Source organism: Oryctolagus cuniculus, chromosome 4 (assembly GCF_051225735.1).
Source record: "Oryctolagus cuniculus isolate XC-2025 breed Fujian yellow rabbit chromosome 4, ASM5122573v1, whole genome shotgun sequence".
NCBI lineage: Eukaryota > Metazoa > Chordata > Mammalia > Lagomorpha > Leporidae > Oryctolagus > Oryctolagus cuniculus.
The window spans coordinates 175,907,501-175,920,422 of NC_142870.1; the positions used below are offsets into that span (position 1 = coordinate 175,907,501).

General features: G+C 44.0%; 2 long non-coding RNA genes across 3 annotated transcripts in view; one reads left to right on the top strand and one right to left on the bottom strand.

Moving 5' to 3' along the window:
* LOC127486577 (uncharacterized) overlaps positions 1–12,922 on the top strand; it is a 55,834-nt gene that overhangs the window by 7,002 nt on the left and 35,910 nt on the right. The window lies entirely within an intron of this gene.
* LOC149127230 (uncharacterized) lies at positions 10,381–11,338 on the bottom strand. Its single transcript, XR_016232972.1, has 2 exons — positions 11,064–11,338; positions 10,381–10,420 (listed from the first exon to the last, which is right to left on the bottom strand). It is a non-coding gene; the product is annotated as an uncharacterized LOC149127230 (long non-coding RNA).

The window sequence follows — 12,922 nt, forward strand, 5'->3', positions numbered from 1 at the left end:
TGTGATGATTTTAGCCCTTGAGCACCTACCTAGATGTGAGGTTACGATACCTTTCTGATATTTCTGGTTTAAAACTTTGGAAATCCTCCACATTTATTTCCAAAGTGCTCTACAATTTAAACCCCACAATGTACAAGCATTTCATTTTCTCTCTATATTTTTATCTTACAATTTCTGGTGCTAGCCATGTTAATGCTGCATTTCTCTGATAATAAGTGGTGTTGAACATCCTTTCATTTAGATTTCAGTCATTTGTATTTTTATTATGGAAATACATTATCAAGTCCTTTGCCACATCTTAGTAATTTTTTTGGATTCATATCAATTGGCAGACTTTAGTATTCCAGAAAAATGGATCGATCATATATATTAAAAATAAAGCAAATTTCATGCAACCATGAAACTTCCAATTCAGGCTAGGTGGCAACTGCTATTTGGGAGTTATATATAAATACAATATACTTTACAGTTCACAAATTATATACTGTGATTTTTACAGTGTTTCTCTACATCGTATATATGCCTCCTTACTCATTTGATTAACACACCTTAAATCAGTATCACCAGTGTAAGCAGGCACATTATCTGTCTCCTCAAGCTTCATGAAAATGGAAGCATTTGTGGATTTAGCTATTCTATGGAAAAAACATTAAGGCTTTTGTACTTTATTATCTAGAATTAACCATGAGAAATAAAAAAATTTAAAAAAACTTTCACTTACACCAAAATATAGTGATACTATGTATTCAGGTTTAGAATGTATTAAATGCAAAAGGTGCAAGAAAAATATTTGTTTATCACATTGTAAAATTATGTGAGGAGAGATTCAAGTCAAATAAATGATTTCAGAATTAACTTAACATATGCAATAATTTGAATTGTAAGTAACATTTGTAAAGAATACCACTTGATAATAGGATTTTAATTAAACTGACCTACCAGTATCAAGCTGTTTTTGCCTCTGAGAAAAACATCTTCATTGATGAAAGTTGTAAAAACTAGTCAGTGGGGGCTGGCTCCATAGTGCAGTAGGTTAATCCTCTGCCTGCGCTGCTGGCATCCCATATGGGTGCCTTTCCCAGTCCTGGCTATCCCTCTTCCCATCCAGCTCTCTGCTGTGGCCTGGGAAAGCAGTAGAAGATGGCCCAAGTCCTTGGGCCCTGCACCCACACAGGAGACCGGAAAGAAGCTCCTGGCTTCAGATCGTCACAGCTCTGGCCATTGCGGCCATTTGAAGAATGAACCAATGGACGGGAAGACTTTTCTGTCTCTCCCTCTCACTGTCTGTAACTCTACCTCTCAATAAATAAATAAAATCTTAAAAAAAAAAAACTAGTCAGTGAATAAAAAGTACTGCTAAATTACTCAAACAGCATTCAGCCCTTTCCATTCAATGGATGTATTTTTTTTCTTCTTTTTAAAGATTTTATTTATTTGTGAGATACAGAGAGAGGGAGAGAAGTCTTTGAGCTGCTGGACATCTTCTACTTCTTCCCCAGGCCAAACAGGGTGAGACAGAAAGGTCTTCCATTCACTGGTTCAATTCACCAAATGGCTGCAAACGGCCAGAGCTGGGCCAATCTGAAGCCAGGAGCTTCTTGCACACTTGGGCCGTTTCCTGTTTTCTCAGGCTGCAGCAGAGTTGTGTCAGAGAGGAGCAGCCAGGACACGTACCAGTGCCTATATGGGATGCTGGTGCCACAGGTGGAGGCTTAGCCTATGCCACAGTGCTGGCCCCTATTTTTAGTTTTTTTTGAGGAACCTACCACACTGTTCTCCAGGATGGCTGAACTAATTTGCATTCTCACTAACAGTGTATAAGGATTTCCTTTTCTCTATATCCTCACATTTTTTTACCTTTTTGATAATAGTCATTCTTACTGGAGTGCGATGATATCTCATTGTGGGCTTGATTTCCATTTATCTGATGGCTAATGATATTGATCATTTTTGTTGATTTTTGAGTTATTTATATATTCTAGATATTAATCCTCTGAATGGTCTTTTTGTCTGATTTACAAAGCACTTATTTTCTCAAAGATGAATACAGATACAGAGGTTCATTTAGTCAATAAAGTTAACACAGCACCCAGGCCAGGTAGTGTTTTATCTCTTTGAGATAGCAAGAGGTTGAGATAGTCCTTTTTCCTGCTGTTTCAATGGGCTAAGTGTTAAAGGGTCTGGTTTTGGCAGGCAAGATCCCAGGCTACCACCTGTAAGATTAGGTAAGAGGAGATTGCCATTTAAGAAGTGTCCAATACCCTATTGACATCTGGTTCTCATCCACAATTGGGAGAAACACAATAGAGGGTCTTTTTAACTTTTATTTAAAATTTTTATTTTTGGACAGGCAGAGTTAGAGAGAAAGGTCTTCCTTTTCCATTGGTTCACCCTCCAAAAGGCTGCTACGGCTGGTGCGCTGCGCCAATCTGAAGCCAGGAGCCAGGTGCTTCCTCTCAGTCTCCCATGTGGGTGCAGGGCCCAAGGACCTGGACCATCCTCCACTGCCCTCCCGGGCCACAGCAGAGAGCTGGACTGGAAGGGGAGCAACTGGGACAGAATCTGCGCCCCAACCAGGACTAGAACCCGGGATGCCAGCGCTGCAGGCGGAGGATTAGCCTAGTGAGCTGCGGCGCCAGCCTATTTTTAAAATTTTATATATAATATATATATACACATATAGAGAGAGACAGTCAGACTTTCCATCCTCTGATTCACTCCCCAGATGGCTGCAATGCCCAGGGATGGGCCAGGCTGAAGCAGAAGTCAGTAGCTTCTTCCAGGTCTTCCATGTGGGTATAGGGACCCACGCACTGCTATCCCAGGCCCATCAGCAGGGAGCTGAATTGGAAGTGGAGCAGCCAGGAATCCAACCAGTGCCCATACGGGAAGCTGGCACTTCAGACTACCTATGCCATAGCGCTGGACCCAGTAGAGGGTCTTCAGAGGAGTAGTGTGCTCTTGTGGTCCGTCTGTTTGGGAGTGTAATTTGCAAGTCTTTTGTAAAACAAAAAGTTGGAAGGAGTATTGATGGATGCAGATGATGTTTTAATTTTAGTTTCTTTTAAATGACTTAAAGTCACACAAGCAAAGTATGTATTCTACAGAACAACTTAAGAGTCCATTTCCCTACCATGGGCCTAAAGGGGCAATCAGACAGAATACTGTATATTAGAGTCCTCAAATAGTTCACAGAACAATGGAATGAAAAATTAAAATACAAACTTCCTCAATTTAAGTACCACTGAGTTGAAGACATTTTGTAAGCAAATGACAGCAGCCGTTTAGTCCATGCCTTTAAGAAGTGAGGGTCCTGATCATATCCAGGAGCTCTTTCAGATTATTAAATAAAGAAAAATGGGTGTCCTTTAAAGATTTTTTTCAAGATTTCAAAACAAGAAGTCAGAAGGAGCAAAATCCAAACTGCAAAGTGGATACCTAGTGATTACCTATCAAAATCTTGCAAAATTGCACTAGTTTTATGAGAGATTTATGAGCAGGAGCATTGTCTTGGTGGAGGACTCTGGTGAAACTTTCCTAGGTGTTTTTCTGCTAAAGCTTTGGCTCACTTTCTCAAAATACTCATAATAAGCAGAAGTGACTGTTCTTTGGCCTTCCAAAAAGTCAGCAAGCAGAGGGTCTTGAGCCCACCCTCAAAAAAAATGTTGCCATGACTTTTACTTTTAAGATTTATTTATTTGAAAGGCAGAGTTAGAGAAGGCGAGAGAGAGCTCTTTCATTCACTCCCCTAAAATGGTTCAGCAATAACTAGGGCTGGGCCAGGTAGAAGTCAGGAGACAGGAGCTTCATCCAAGTCTCCCATATGTGTGCAGGGGCCCAAGCACTTGGGCCATCTTCCACTGCTTTCTCAGGCCATAGCAGAGAGCTGGATCAGAACTGGAGCAGCCGAGACTAGAAAAGGCGCCCATATGGGATGCCGCCACTGCAGGAGGTGGCTTTACCTGCTATGCCACAGCTCAGGTCCCATGAGGGCTTTATCTTGATTATCATCTCATCCTAGCTCCTGGCTTCAGCCTGGACCAGCCCTGGCTATTGGAGCCATCTAGGGAATGAACCAGTGGATGGAAGATCTCTCTGCCTCTGCCTGTCCCTCTCTGTAACTCTGCCTTTCGAACAAATATTTTTTAAAAAAGCATCTGTATTAAGTAGACGTGGGTTTTACAATTGCAATATAATTATCAAAACAAATCTGGTTTCCATTTTCATGTGCTTTGCCCACAGCAAATGTCACGTTTCCTTCAAACATGAATGTGTCAAGCCAGAATCAGCCTCTTGGGGTGGGCTTAGCTGGGCAGTTAGGGTTAGGATTATAGTAACCCTAATCCTATATTGGTGTTTTCTAGGATCACAAATGAGGGTTTGGTCATCTGATTTCTTGACAGGCTGGTTTGTTGCGTGGCTTCAGTTGCATGTCTGGTGGTTTGTGCTGGCTCCTGAGTAGGTCTGATGTCTACAGCAGAGACGCCCTAGTCTTCACTAGATACAATATTTCAAGATGGCAAACTCCAGTTTTTCACAACAATACATCTCATTTACTGATGTCCCATTAACTCAAGCAGGTGAAAAGGCAAAGCCAAAGATCACTGTGGGGAGGGACTCCATGAAGGATACAGGGTGGGGTGTCAGTAGAATCTATTAATGGAGAAGTGTGCTACAGTTAATACACATTTTGTGCATTTCCCCTGTACAGTTGTGAATGAAAATGCAAAGTTCCAAATGCATACTTTTTATGGAATTTAGGTAAATAAAAGTAGGAGGCATTCTAGTGGAAACATTAACAAGGCCTGTGTGGAGTGTGTGTATTAATAGGAAATTAGTGCCATGCAAAAGTTTTTCTATAAAGTTAATTTTAATGACATAATATTTCTTCATTGGTGTACTGTAATGAATTTGAATAGTGCTGCTCCTCCGCACGCGGAGGAGCCGCACCGGACCGGGCGCTTGTTGTTCCCTTTTTTTACAAGTCCTTTCTATAGTAAAGTAAGAATAAGTAAACAGCAAACTCCCAAAGCAAGAATGAGTAGAGAGAAATGAGAAAGAACGAAGTAACGAACTTCCCCGCGAACTCTCCAACGCACTCTCCAACCAACCCACCCCACCATGCCGTCTCTCTCCTCCTATATAGTCCTCTCCACCAATCCCAACTCGGCTGCCCACACGCCGAGCACGCCGCTCTCCTCCAATCAGGAGCAGCTCCTGCAGCTTGTCAAGTTGGTGAGAGGCAGCTGGGTAGAAGCTGTTTACTTCTCTCCCAGCGCCATATTGTGGGAGAGCAGATGCATAGAATAAATCTTAATTCCAGTAACAGTATAGTCCGAATTGCTCCCCACAGATCCCCCTTTCTTTTTATTTTTTGGCGTTGATACGCGCCTGTGTAAAGTTCAGTGTGATCTTCATGCTATTGACTCTTGTTTGTCGTGCTACTTCAGAGTTTGTTGAAAAATGTCCCGTATTCCAAAGATCCCAGGGATTGGTTATTCATTGTTTTCTTCCTCAAATGGAGTTTTCTTCTTCTAGATCTTCTGCTGGCAGGTTTATCAACCGAATTCTTCTCTCAGGGGTCCATATTGGTTGTGCCGCACCCTGTGGAAAAAAACAAACGGCGCCTCGTACTCTTCTGAGTAAGGGGAACGGGCCTTTCCATTGGTTGTCCTGTAAATCCTTCCACATTACCCACTGTATTGATTCCTTATCAACTGATTGAGTATGCATTTCTGCAGGTGTTTTACCGTTCTTTTTCTTGTTCAAAAAATTAATTGTATAAAGAGCTAGGGCCAAGACATCCTTGTTGGATGTGGCCATTTCCCCTATTCCCCCTTTTTGTTTAATTATTACATTTTTTAAATATAAGTGAGCGCGTTCTACCACAGCTTGCCCTTGTGGATTGTATGGAATACCGGTAATATGGGAGATTCCGAATTCTTTCAAAAATGCAGCAAAACGCTTTGATGTATACGCTGGGCCGTTATCCGTTTTGATCACATGAGGAACTCCCCAGGCTGCAAAAGCCTGCAAGCAGTGTTGGATTACTTGTTGTACTCCTTTATTCATGGCTGTGGCCATAATTACACCTGAGTATGTATCTACAGTGACGTGAACACAGCTTTGTCGCCCAAAAGAGGGGATATGTGTAACGTCCATCTGCCAGATATGTCCTGGTTTAAGGCCACGGGGATTGGCTCCCACAGGAATCTTTGGAACTATGGTAACAACGCACTTTTCACAGGATCTAATGATATCTTCTGCTTGCTTGCGGGGAATATTAAATTTAAAACTTAAAGTGTGGGTGTTAACATGCCATTTAGAGTGATATTCTTTAGCTTGTTCCAAAGCGGTGCATGCAAGCAAGAATCTTGAATAGTGATCTGCCATCATGTTTCCTCGAGTAAGTGGGCCAGGTAAATTAGAATGAGCTCTTATGTGGCCTATGTAAATAGCATGCTCTCTTTGATTTAATAACCCCTGAATTTCACTTAGATAAGAATAGACTGAGGAGGATTTAAGAATAAGGCACTGTGTAGCGAGCATCTGGACTGCATTCACCACATATGCACTATCAGACAAAATATTCATGGGTGCGCTCTCTCTGCGTAATACTGTTGCGATAATAGCTAATTCTGCATGTTGTGGAGAAGGGGATGCTGTTAAAACGAAATATCGTTGATTGTTAAATATAGCTGCTCCTGTTCCGCCTTTAGCTCCATCCGTAAATACGGTAACTGCCCCTTGAATTGGATCCCTTCGCACCTTCTGCACCCGTTTTATTGAAACCTGTGTGCAGAAGTTAACAAATGGATGGCGAGGGTAGTGATTGTCAATCTCTATTTGTAGAATGAGAACTATGTATGCCCATTGCCAGCATTCCCTTGTAAAGGCTTCTACTGCCTCTTGAGCAAAGGGAACTACACATCGCTTTGGAGTCTTCCCCGCCATTTCTGTCGCCTTTTTTATTGCTGTTAATATTAAATCGGCCACCGCAATGCCTTGGGTGTATAGTACACGCGGTGCATGTGAATGTGGGTATACAAACAACAAGGGTCCTCCTTGCCAAATAACTGCGAAGGGATACAGCTGTTCCATAAAAATTAATATTTCTAGGGCTTGTTGTGGATCACATCTTTCCATCTGCATTGCTTTAATTTGTTTTTCAATTTTCTGTAACGCCAAGCGGGCTTCTATTGTCAATCTACGAGGGGAATCAAGCTGGGCATCTCCTTCTAAAATATTGAATAATGGCATCATATCTTCGGTAGTTAATTTACAATAGGGCCTCAACCAATTTAAATTGCCACATAATTTTTGGAAGTCATTAAGGGTCTGTAACCCATCTATTGCAATTTCAAATTCTAATGGGGTTACCTTTTCAGAAGTTACTTTAAGTCCTAAGTACTGTACTACTTCCCCTTTTTGTATCTTCTCTGGCGCTACTTGTAACCCAACTTTTTCCAAATATAATAGCAGCAGCTTATATGCTTCCATTAGGTGACTTTCACTTTCAGCCGTTATTAACAAGTCATCCATGTAGTGTAAAATTTGTACTTTTGGGCACTGTTGTCGAACCGGCTCTACTGCCTGGTCAACATATAGCTGGCATATGGCAGGACTGTTAGTCATTCCTTGGGGAAGCACCTTCCATTCATATCTTTTGTCGGGACCTTGATGATTAATGGAAGGTACGGTGAAAGCAAACCTCTGAGTGTCTTGTTCATGTAGAGGTATGCTAAAAAAGCAGTCCTTCAGATCGAGTACTATTAGTGGCCAATGCTTTGGGATCATAGTAGGAACCGGGAGTCCGGGTTGCAATGCCCCCATGGGTTGCATCTGCTGATTAACAGCCCGTAAATCATGCAACAACCGGTATTTCCCTGATTTTTTCTTTATCACGAATATTGGCGTATTCCATGGGGAGGTTGATGGTTGCAAATGGCCTGCCTCTAATTGTTGTGATACTATATCATTTACCGCAGCCAACTTTTCCTGGGTAAGGGGCCACTGTGGTATCCACTTTGGCTTGTTGTCCAGCCATGACAATGGCAGTGGCTGCATCTCAGTGGCCCCCACGAAAAACCCGTGTCCTGTCTTTTAAAATCGCCTATGGGCTGGGCTAGGTCCCTTCTGCCTTCTCTGGAGCCTAATCCTCTCTCCTGATATCCCTTTTTATACATAATACGCCGTCCTGTAGAACTCTCCAATTGATCCTCATTTGTTAACGTCAGTCCCAATTGTTCTAAAATGTCTCTTCCCCATAATGTGATGGGGAGTGCACTAACATAAGGTTGCACATTTCCCTTGTTCCCTTCTTGATCCTGCCAATGAAGCACCTGAGCACTCCTTGATGGTGTCATGGCCGCACCTAGGCCTACTAAAGTATTATCTCCTGGCTGAAGGGGCCATGACTTCGGCCAATCATTTTCCGAAATTATACTTACATCCGCACCTGTGTCTAGCAGGCCCTGAATCGACTTTCCTCTAATGGTTAAGGTCCACAGAGGTCGATCTGCTAGAGATAGGGACAAGGCTGCAAATTTCTCCCCTTGGGGTCCATGAACGTCCTGCGCTCCAATCATGATCAGTATTTGAGCCACAGGTTCTTCTGGTTTGATTTGAATAATACCCTTTGTAGATTGTATTAGCACTTTTAACTTATCAAAAGGTAACTGAATGACTCCGGTGATGACCATTAGGCCTCTCAAAGCATTTGTTTCTTTTCCTACGATTATTCCAAGTCCGTTATGCTCCGCTGAAATTGTTTCTGCCCTCACCTCTATGGCTTGTGGCCCCATTTGAGGTGTCAGTACCGAATATTCGGTGGCTCGTAACTCTGCGCGGTAAATATTTGGTTTTGGGACCGTGGCACCCACCGATTGTTTTGGCCCCGGGGTGCAGGGGCCCACATTCCGTTTTTTTGCTGTTGACCATATACACCTGATCTTCTTATGGGGCCCGGCTCATTTGGCATCCTCTGGGGATTGCCTGCGCTGTTTATTTTAAAGTAACATTCACTGACCCAATGATTTCCTCTTCTACAGCGTGGGCAAAGGCCTGGTCTTCTCGAGTTCTCTATGCCCTGCCGATCTCGGGCTGGAAATCTGGCCCTACATTCCCTCATTAGATGCCCTTCTCGACCACATCTAAAGCATATACGTCCCCTCATGTTCTGTCTAAATTGTCGGGTTACTGCTACTGCAGCATGTGATCCAGAAACTACATCATCCATGACATCCCTACAGATTTTCAAAAAGGTAGGGATGTCCTTATGCTGCCATGGTCTAAGAGCTTCCCGACATGTTTTATTGGCCTGTTCATACGCCAATCTTTTGACTAAGGGCATTGCTTCTTCCACGGTTTCGAAAATGTTTCCTGCTGCTTCCATTAATCGGTTCACGAAATCAGCGTAAGGTTCGGTAGGGCCCTGTACTATCTTAGTTAGGCTGTGTCTTACTTCTCCTTTTCTGGGTATCACCTTCCAGGCTCTTCTTGCTATCTCTCTCACCTGTAAGAGGACAGCTGTTGGTAATCGGGCCTGCTCATCGGGACAGGCAAATCGCCCTTCTCCATTTAACATTTCCTCATCCCATGCTTGATTCCCTGTTTGATAGTTCTGCTTTGAATATTCTCGCGCAAATTCTTTATAGGCAGCTAGCCACAAGAGGAAGTCACCCCCGCCTAACACCGCCTTTACTAAGTTTCTCCAATCCTCAGGTATTAGGCCTTGCTGCCCGATGTTATCAAGGATTGCCTGAGTGTAACTTGCATGGGGCCCATACAATTGTACTGATTGCTGCAACTCTTTAAGTAATTTATGGTCAAGAGGCGTCCATCCCCTGTTTCCCTGTGGATCCTGAATTACAGGAAACACCTGGCCTGGTTCCTGGTACTGCTCCCAAGCAGGTTTTCTATAAACAGCTCCCCTTTGCTTGTTTTCGGTTCTTGGCCTTTCTAGCTCCTCCTGCATACCTACTCCCTCCATCACTCCTTCTTCCTCCCACTCTTCTTCAATCTCATGGGGAAAAAAGGGGCTTTTCTTTACAGGAGGAAACTTTGGTAGTACCAATGGGCGATACCGGGGTGGTGATTCATCCTTTATGGTTGAATTTGCCAGCCTTGTATGGCCAGGCATCTCTCTCGGGGGCGAGGTTCCCTCCTCAGCTTCCTTCTCCTCCCCATAAGCTTCCTGGCTCTCTAAATCCTTCTTTGATTTTCTTCTCACTTGTTCGTTACAATAGTTGCTCGCCTGGCTGCCCTGCCATAATTCTTCCTGCATTTCACTCCCCTCATTAAGCAACAACTCGATCCCTTCCGTGGGGTTCTGAAGCACCTGATCAACGAGTTGCCACAGCTTCAGCACTTCTATCGGTTCCCCAGCCTCGCGCATTTTCCGTCCCACCTGCCTCCACTGCTGTGGAAACCAGGGGGACGTCTCTACGATTGCTCTTACGAATGCATGAATTTTCCTCCCCCCTCGTTTCCCTTGCTTAGAGGAAAAGCTGCGACGAGGTGGGGAGTAGGAAGAGAGAGAGAGAGAAACCATATTTAGCCCATAGATGATCTTTAGGGAGAAACAGAGGATGGTGCCCAGGAGGAGGAAGAGGTAGCCAGTGGGCAAAGAGTAGCCAAAGAACTCCATTGTCTGTACCGTCTGTGACATGTTGGAGCAGTGAGCGTAATGGAAGACTGAGTCTCCCAGACGTTCCCAGTTAATACCTCCTTCCTAGCTTCTAATTTTCTTCCCCCGCGGCTTTTTTCCTAGGTTCTGACTAGCTTTTCACCGGCACTCTTTCCGTCCGGCCTTCCCCTAGGCTCTTTGCTAGTCTCTCTCTCCAGTAATTTCCCACTTCTTCCCGGTCTTTCCCTCCTAGGTTTCCTATCCGAGTCACGGCACCACTTGCTGCTCCTCCGCACGCGGAGGAGCCGCACCGGACCGGGCGCTTGTTGTTCCCTTTTTTTACAAGTCCTTTCTATAGTAAAGTAAGAATAAGTAAACAGCAAACTCCCAAAGCAAGAATGAGTAGAGAGAAATGAGAAAGAACGAAGTAACGAACTTCCCCGCGAACTCTCCAACGCACTCTCCAACCAACCCACCCCACCATGCCGTCTCTCTCCTCCTATATAGTCCTCTCCACCAATCCCAACTCGGCTGCCCACACGCCGAGCACGCCGCTCTCCTCCAATCAGGAGCAGCTCCTGCAGCTTGTCAAGTTGGTGAGAGGCAGCTGGGTAGAAGCTGTTTACTTCTCTCCCAGCGCCATATTGTGGGAGAGCAGATGCATAGAATAAATCTTAATTCCAGTAACAGTATAGTCCGAATTGCTCCCCACAGAATAGTCCTTAAAATTTTAAAGATTTTTCTCTGGGTAACTTTAATTTTTACAAAGTCAGTAGTAAATAAGTGTTTTCATTAACTTAATGATAACACGTATTTGATCTCCACTATATAATAGAATGGTGAGTGCTCTTTAAATGAAATCTTTCCTGCCCCTTTTTTGTGTGAAGGGTTTTGTTTCCCAACAAATGTGTCTATTATTCTTCATTTCTATCATCATCTTGCTTGCAGGGTAGGCTCAGAACAAGCCAGACCGTTTCTCTCAAGACTCCCTCTAGTCACCCTCTTTCAGGTGTAATTCTGGAGTTCTCTACATGTTTCCAGGAACAAAGAGAGTGGATGCATCTTTAGTAAATTGGTTATTTGTCAACTTGTTTCACATTGTAGTTTGTGAGCTTTGTGAGGTTTCATTAACATGGCAATGATTGTTATTAGTATTATTTTCATTTCTTAGAGATGCAGAGAGAGAGAGTGAGCCCCCGTCTGTGGATTCATTCTCCAGAGGTTTAAGCTGGAAGCCTGGAACTGAATCCAGGTCTCCCTCATAAGTAGCAGGAACCTACTGATCCATCACCACTGCCTCCCAAGGCCTACGTGAGCAGGAAGTGGAGTCAGAAGGTGGACATGGCTGTGGAAACTACATACAGTAAGGTGGGATATGGGCATCTTGGCCAGAGAATCCATCTGAGCCTGTGTTCAGAGTTTTTACTGGGTTTGGTCACTTAGACATGACTGACCACCCATGTGGTTGCCATTGGTTTCTGGCATGACCTGATACCACATGACTGAAGGCCTCCACCATCTGAGCATAGGCTGTCCATGTGGCCCAAAGCCTAAAAGTAACCAAACACACTTCATCCCAGTTGAGACACTGCAAGGATTAAGAGATACCTCCTGGGAGCTGGACAGAGGACCTCTGGTATACAGCTTGTGATCTGTAGGCTGAGCTTCTGAAATCTACGGGCTTATAACTTTCATTAGATTTGGGAAACGTTCGGTTTTCACCTAAATATTGTTTGAGCCCACCCCCGGGGAAGTCTGTAGTTGCATGTGCGTTGCACTGCTTGATATCCCCTCACAGGTCACAGAATCGCCAGGGCTCTCAACTGAGGTCTCGTGTTAACAGTGCCCCATCCCTGGTGGGGCACAACATAAGAATGAACGGAATCCCACTCTACTTATTACCCTTTTAGACTTTGTTTTTAATACCCTCACTTGCAGAGCTTCAGAATTTGGCAAATGTCATGAGGTGAAGTGCAGTGAAGCCCCTCAAATTGCTGATCTTGTCATTGAGTCTCCATGTGACCTCCAGAAGCTCCACTGGAGTTTCTTCCTCTTGTTTGTTTTAATATTTATTTATGTGTTTGAGAGACAGAGTTCTTAGCTGCTGGTTCTCTCCCCAAGTGCCTACAATGACTAGGCCTGGGTCTGTGCTGGGAGCTGGAAACTGGATTCAGGTCTCCTGTGTGGGTGGCAGGGATCCAGGTACTTGAGCCATCACTGTTGCCTCCCAGGGTGCACAGTATCAGGAAGGTCAGATCAGGAGTGGAATTGGGACTTTAACCCAGGGACTCTGAT